This window comes from Melanerpes formicivorus, unplaced genomic scaffold (assembly GCF_026170545.1).
Source record: "Melanerpes formicivorus ecotype bairdi unplaced genomic scaffold, bMelFor1.0.p_v2 SCAF_73, whole genome shotgun sequence".
In the NCBI taxonomy this organism is placed as follows: Eukaryota; Metazoa; Chordata; class Aves; order Piciformes; family Picidae; genus Melanerpes; species Melanerpes formicivorus.
The window spans coordinates 2,819,760-2,825,637 of NW_027142425.1; positions in this window are offsets into that span (position 1 = coordinate 2,819,760).

The window sequence follows — 5,878 nt, forward strand, 5'->3', positions numbered from 1 at the left end:
CGGAATGTGCCGGCACCCAGCCCCGGCATCCCGCCCGGACAGCTGCGCACCGGCACCCCGCCTGGCCAGCTCCGCACCGGCACCCAGCCCCGGCACCCCGCCCGGACAGCTGCGCACCGGCACCCAGTCCCGGCACCCCGCCCGGACAGCTGCGCACCGGCACCCCGCCTGGCCAGCTCCGCACCGGCACCCAGCCCCGCCACCCCGCCCGGCCAGCTGCGCACCGGCACCCAGTCCCGGCACCCCGCCCGGACAGCTGCGCACCGGCACCCCGCCTGGCCAGCTCCGCACCGGCACCCAGCCCCGGCACCCCGGCCGCCCAGCTGCGCACCGGCACCCCGCCCGCCCAGCTCCGCACCGGCACCCAGTCCCGGCACCCCGCCCGCCCAGCTCCGCACCGGCACCCAGCCCCGGCACCCCGCCCGCCCAGCTCCGCACCGGCACTCATCGCCAGCACCTAGACACACTTTGTCTGCCTGAGCTGAGCGGCCCGGCATCCAGGCTGGGGGCAGAGTGGCTGAAAAGTTGCCCGGTAGAGAAAGAGCCGGGGGGTGCAGGTTGACAGCCGGCTGAGCATGGGCTAGATTGTGCCCGGGTGGCCAAGAAGGCCACCAGCATCCTGGCCTGGGTCAGCAATGATCACAGTATCAGAGTATCACTTAGGTTGGAAAGGACCTCGAGGATCATCGAGTCCAACCTATCAACACAGACCCCATGCCTAGACCATGGCACCAAGTGCCACGTCCAATCTCCCCTTGAACGCCTCCAGGGTCGATGACTCAACCACCTCCCTGGGCAACCGGATCCAATGCCGAATGACTCGCTCGGTGAAGAACTTCCTCCTCACCTCGAGTCTAAACCTCCCCTGGCGCAGCTTGAGACTGTGTCCTCTTGTTCTGGTGCTGGCTGCCTGGGAGAAGAGGCCAACCCCTTCCTGGCCACAACCACCCTTCAGGTAGTTGTAGAGGGCAATGAGGTCACCCCTGAGCCTCCTCTTCTCCAGGCTAAACAATCCCAGCTCCCTCAGCCTCTCCTCACAGGGCTGTGCTCAAGGCCTCTCCCCAGCCTTGTTGCCCTTCTCTGGACATGCTCAAGTGTTTCAATGTCCTTCTTAAACTGAGGGGCCCAGAACTGGACACAGTACTCAAGGTGTGGCCTAACCAAAGCAGAGTACAGGGGCACTATGACCTCCCTGCTCCTGCTGGCCACACTATTCCTAATGCAAGCCAGGATGCTATTGGCCCTCCTGGCCACCTGGGCACACTGCTGGCTCATATTCAGGTGGCTGTCGATCAGCACCCCCAGGTCCCTCTCTGTTTGGGAGCTCTCCAGCCACTCCAACCCCAGCCTATAGCTCTGCATGGGATTGCCATAGCCAAAGTGCAGCCCCTGGCACTTGGACTTGTTGAATGCCATCCCATTGGACTCTGCCCATCTGTCCAGTCGGTCGAGGTCCCTCTGCACCATCTGTCCAGTCAGTCGAGGTCCCTCTGACCAGCAGGAGCAGAGAAATGTTTGTGCCCCTGTACTGGGTCCGGGTGAAGCCACAGCTCCTTCAGTTTCGGGGCCCTCACTCCAAGAAGGACACTGAGGTGCTGGAGTAGGTCCAGAGAAGGGCAACAAAGCTGGGGAAGGGTCTGGAGAAGAGGGCTGGGGAGGAGCAGCTGAGGGAGCTGGGGGTGTTTAGTCTGGAGAAGAGGAGTCTCTCTACAGTTCCCTGAAAGGTGGTTGCAGTGAGGTGAGGGTTGGTCTCTTCTCCCAGGTAACAAGTGAAAGGACAAAAGGAAATGGCCTCACGTTGCACCAGGGGAGGGTTAGGTCGGAGATGAGGAATAATATCTTTGCTGCAAGAGTGGTCAGGGATTGGAATAAGCTGCCCAGGGAGGTGGTGGAGTCCCCATCCCGTGGAGGTGTTCATGAAATGTGGGCATGGCACTTTGGGGGCATGTTCAAGCACACGTGGTTGTGTTGGGTTGATGATCTTAGAGGTCTTTTCCAACCTTTATGATTCTATGATTCCACAAGCTTGCTTCACAAGCCCCCTTCCAACCTCTCCAGCCAGCTCTGCCCTCTGCACTCCATGGCTCTCTTTATGCCTTGCTCCACACCCCAGGAACCACCCTCACAGCTGCCCCACTTGTTGGGGGCATCCTTTCCATCATCACTTCCAAAGTAGCTCTTTCCTAAGCCTCACTGCCCAGCTTCTGAAGAGTGTTAACTCTTGCCCTCCTCTGGATCCTTCTCTGGGGCTTATCTCAGGAGCAGATACATCTTAAAAGCCATCAGTCATGCCTGAGTGATGTCAAAGGAGGAGTCACCTTGCCTTGTTTTGAAGACTGAAATAAAAACCCAAGGGAAGTGTACAAACAGAGGCTTGTGCTTGGACACAAAGTCTGTTTGTATTTGTGACCTTGGAGATGAAACATCCATTTGGGATTGGGTTTTTCAGCACCATTTCTGTGGTCAGGGGTCTTCAAGAGGTCTTTCAGTCTCTGTGTCACAGGTACTATTTTACAGCCAGGTTTAAGAAGAAATTCAAACCCAACCCAAAACCACAACAAACAAACCAAGCCCACAGAAAACAGGTGGGTTCATTCCTTGGCAACATCTGCTTGCATTCGTGGGGGGTTTGTTTACATGCTTTTAAGTGAACTCTTGCAAGTCACAGCCGTCCCCATGAGGGGTAAAGGGGAATTCAATGAGGAGGGAGTAAATACAAGGCTTGTATGAACTCATGTAAGCTTTAGAGCTAGGTGAGCTGTGGCTTTAGCTCTTGTTAGACTCAGGGAAAATGTGAGCTGGCAGCCACGTGCTGGGCTGCATCAACTGAAGTGTCATATCTTTACTGATGATCTGGAGGAGGGGATTGAGTCTATCAGCAGTCAATTTGCAGATGACACCAAGCTGGGGGCAGGAGCTGAGCTGTTAGAGAGTTGGAGAGCTCTGCAGAGGGACCTGGACAGGCTGGACAGATGGGCAGAGGCCAAGGGCAGGAGATTGAACACATCCAAGTGCCAGGTTCTGCACATTGGCCACAACAACCCCAGGCAGTGCTACAGGCTGGGGTCAGAGTGGCTGAGAGCAGCCAGGCAGAAAAGGAGCCAGCAGTGTGTCCAGGGGGCCAAGAAGGCCAATGGCATCCTGGCCTGTATCAGGAACAGTGTGGCCAGCAGGAGCAGGGAGGTCATTGTGCCCCTGTGCTCAGCACTGCTTAGGACACACCTTGAGTCCTGTGTCCAGTTCTGGGCTCCTCAGTTTAGGAAAGATGTTGAAATGCTGGAAGGTGTCCAGAGAAGGGCAACAAAGCTGGGGAGGGGTCTGGAGAACAGCCCTGTGAGGAGAGGCTGAGGGAGCTGGGGTTGCTCGGGGAGGAGGCTCAGGGGAGACCTTCTTGCTCTCTCCAACTCCCTGAAGGGAGGCTGTAGCCAGGTGGGGGTTGGTCTCTTCTCCCAGGCAGCCAGCAGCAGAACAAGAGGACACAGTCTCAGGCTGTGCCAGGGGAGGTTTAGGCTGGAGGTGAGGAGACAGTTCTTCCAAGCAAGAGAGATTGGCCATTGGAATGTGCTGCCCAGGGAGGTGGTGGAGTCACCATCACTGGGACTGTTTAGAGAGAGCCTGGATGAGGCACTTGGTGCCATGGTTTAGTTGATTAGAAGGTGTTGGGTGATAGGTTGGACTTGATCTCTGAGGAGGTATTTTCCAAAGTGGTTTATTCTGTATTCCAAATAACATGAAAGAGAACTGGGAGGACAATGCTTCCTCTTCCAATGGGCTCCCATGCATGAGGTGAGTAGCATGGGGGGTTTTGTCAAGCTTTTAGATAATAATTGTTCTGAAACAACCTTCCACACAAATCTCAGAACTCAGGCTGCATGCTCGGTGTTTCTGAGCCAGTTTCTTGTGCTTTCAAGGCAGTTTCTTCTTCTTCTTCTTCTTGCACTTCAAACGGGAGAGAAATTTCTCCACGCAAATAAATCAGGGCAAAGATTGCCTCCTGGCATGCCTACAGCTCTTAGCAAGGTCAAGTGCTTCTGGAAGTGTTGGCTTAGCAAACTGTTCTCTCATGAAGGAACAGAGCAGAAACATTGAGAGGGCAACAACCAACTGTAGCCATCCTTGACAGTGACTCTGCAGGGTGATCGTGAGAGCTTTTTAATGTGCAATGTTAGAAGGTAAGGTCATGATGCTGCATTTACAATTCTCTGTGAGATGCAAAGGTGTTCTGGGGGGTGCTGCTGCTCTTTGGGGAGTCTTGGCTCTAATGCCCCCCTCATCCAAGAGCTTTCCAGCAAAGGGAATTCCCAGCAATGCAGTCAGAGCAGCTCAGGAAGCTGTGAGTGCTGGGAAAGGACTGGCAGCCTCCCTGTAAACCAAGCCTTTAGCAATGGGCAGGGAGAGGAGGTCCACAGCAGTGTCATTTGCTAGCTCCTCATGGGGGTGTTGGAGATGGGCTGGAGGAGGTGTCCTGAAGCCAACTGTGAAGCATTAGCTGCTGGGAGCCACCAGGGAAGGTCTGCAGCAGGGACCTGGAGTCTTTAGGTACAGGCCAGCCGTGTGTTGAATGACCCAGGGTTCCTGCCATGGGAAGAAGCTGGAGTTGGTCCTGCTGTGAGGGTAGTTCCATGAAAGGTTGCACGGCTTTCTGCAATATCCTAGACACTTGTGTCTTCAGAAAGCCTGAAAGAATGGCTGAGAGACTTCCAGTGGTTCTCATGAGGTTAATTAAGTCAGAGCGCAAAGTCCTGCACCTAGGCTGGGGTAATCCTCAGTACCCGTCTAGGCTGGGGGTGATGAGATTGAGAGCAGCCCTGCAGAGAAGGCCTTGGGGGAGCTGGTGGGGGAGAAGCTGGACAGGAGCCAGCAATGGGCACTGGCAGCACAGAAGGCTAAGGGCAGCCTGGGCTGCATCCAAAGCAGTGTGGCCCCTATGCTCTGCTCTGTGGAGACCTCACCTGCAGTGATGTGTCCAGCTCTGCAGCCCCCAACACAGGAAGTACATGGACCTGATGGAGCAGGTCCAGAGCAGGCCACCAAGATGATCAGAGGGCTGCAGAACCTCTTCTACGCAGACAGGCTGAGAGAGTTGGGGCTGTCCAGCCTGGAGAAGAGAAGGCTCCAGCAAGACCTTAGAGCTGCCCTGGCAAGGCCTCATCTGCAGTATTGTGCCCAGTGCTGGACTGCCCAGTTCAAGAGGAACAGGGAACTGGAGAGAGTCCAGTGCAGGGTCATGAAGATGCTGAGGGGTCTGGGGACTGGAACATCTCTCTTAGGAGGAAAGGCTGAGAGACTTGGGGCTGTATAGCCTGGAGAAGAGCAGCCTGAGAGGGGATCTTATAGATGTCTATAAATATCAGAAGGGTGGTGGGTGTCAAGAAGAAGAGGCCAGGCTCTTTTCAGTGGTGTCCTGTGACAGAACCATGGGCAATGGACACAAACTGGAACCCAGGAAGTTCCACCTCAACATGAGGAAAAAAATTTCTTCTCTGAGGCCTGGAGCAGGCTGCCCAGAGAGGTTGTGGACTCTCCTTCTCTGGAGCCTTTCAAAACCCATCTGGATGTGTTCCTGTGTGACCTGGGTGATCCTGCTCTGGCAGGGGGCTTGGACTCAATGATTTCTGTAAGTCCCTTCCAACCCCTGCCATTCTGCAGTTCTATGACTCTATGAAAAGGCCTTAAGAAGCAGAACCTCTTCTAAAGCACAGTTCCCCTGCACTGGAGAGGACTGCAGCTGTTTGAGGGGCACACCTAGCATGAACTTCTTCCCAAAGAGCAGGTGGTATTTTGGCGCACTGAGCCTTTCCAGGTGCTCTTGTCACACAATCCAACCTCAAGAAACTCTGGAAGGGCTTTCAGCTAGAAGCAAATAAAAATAGAACTC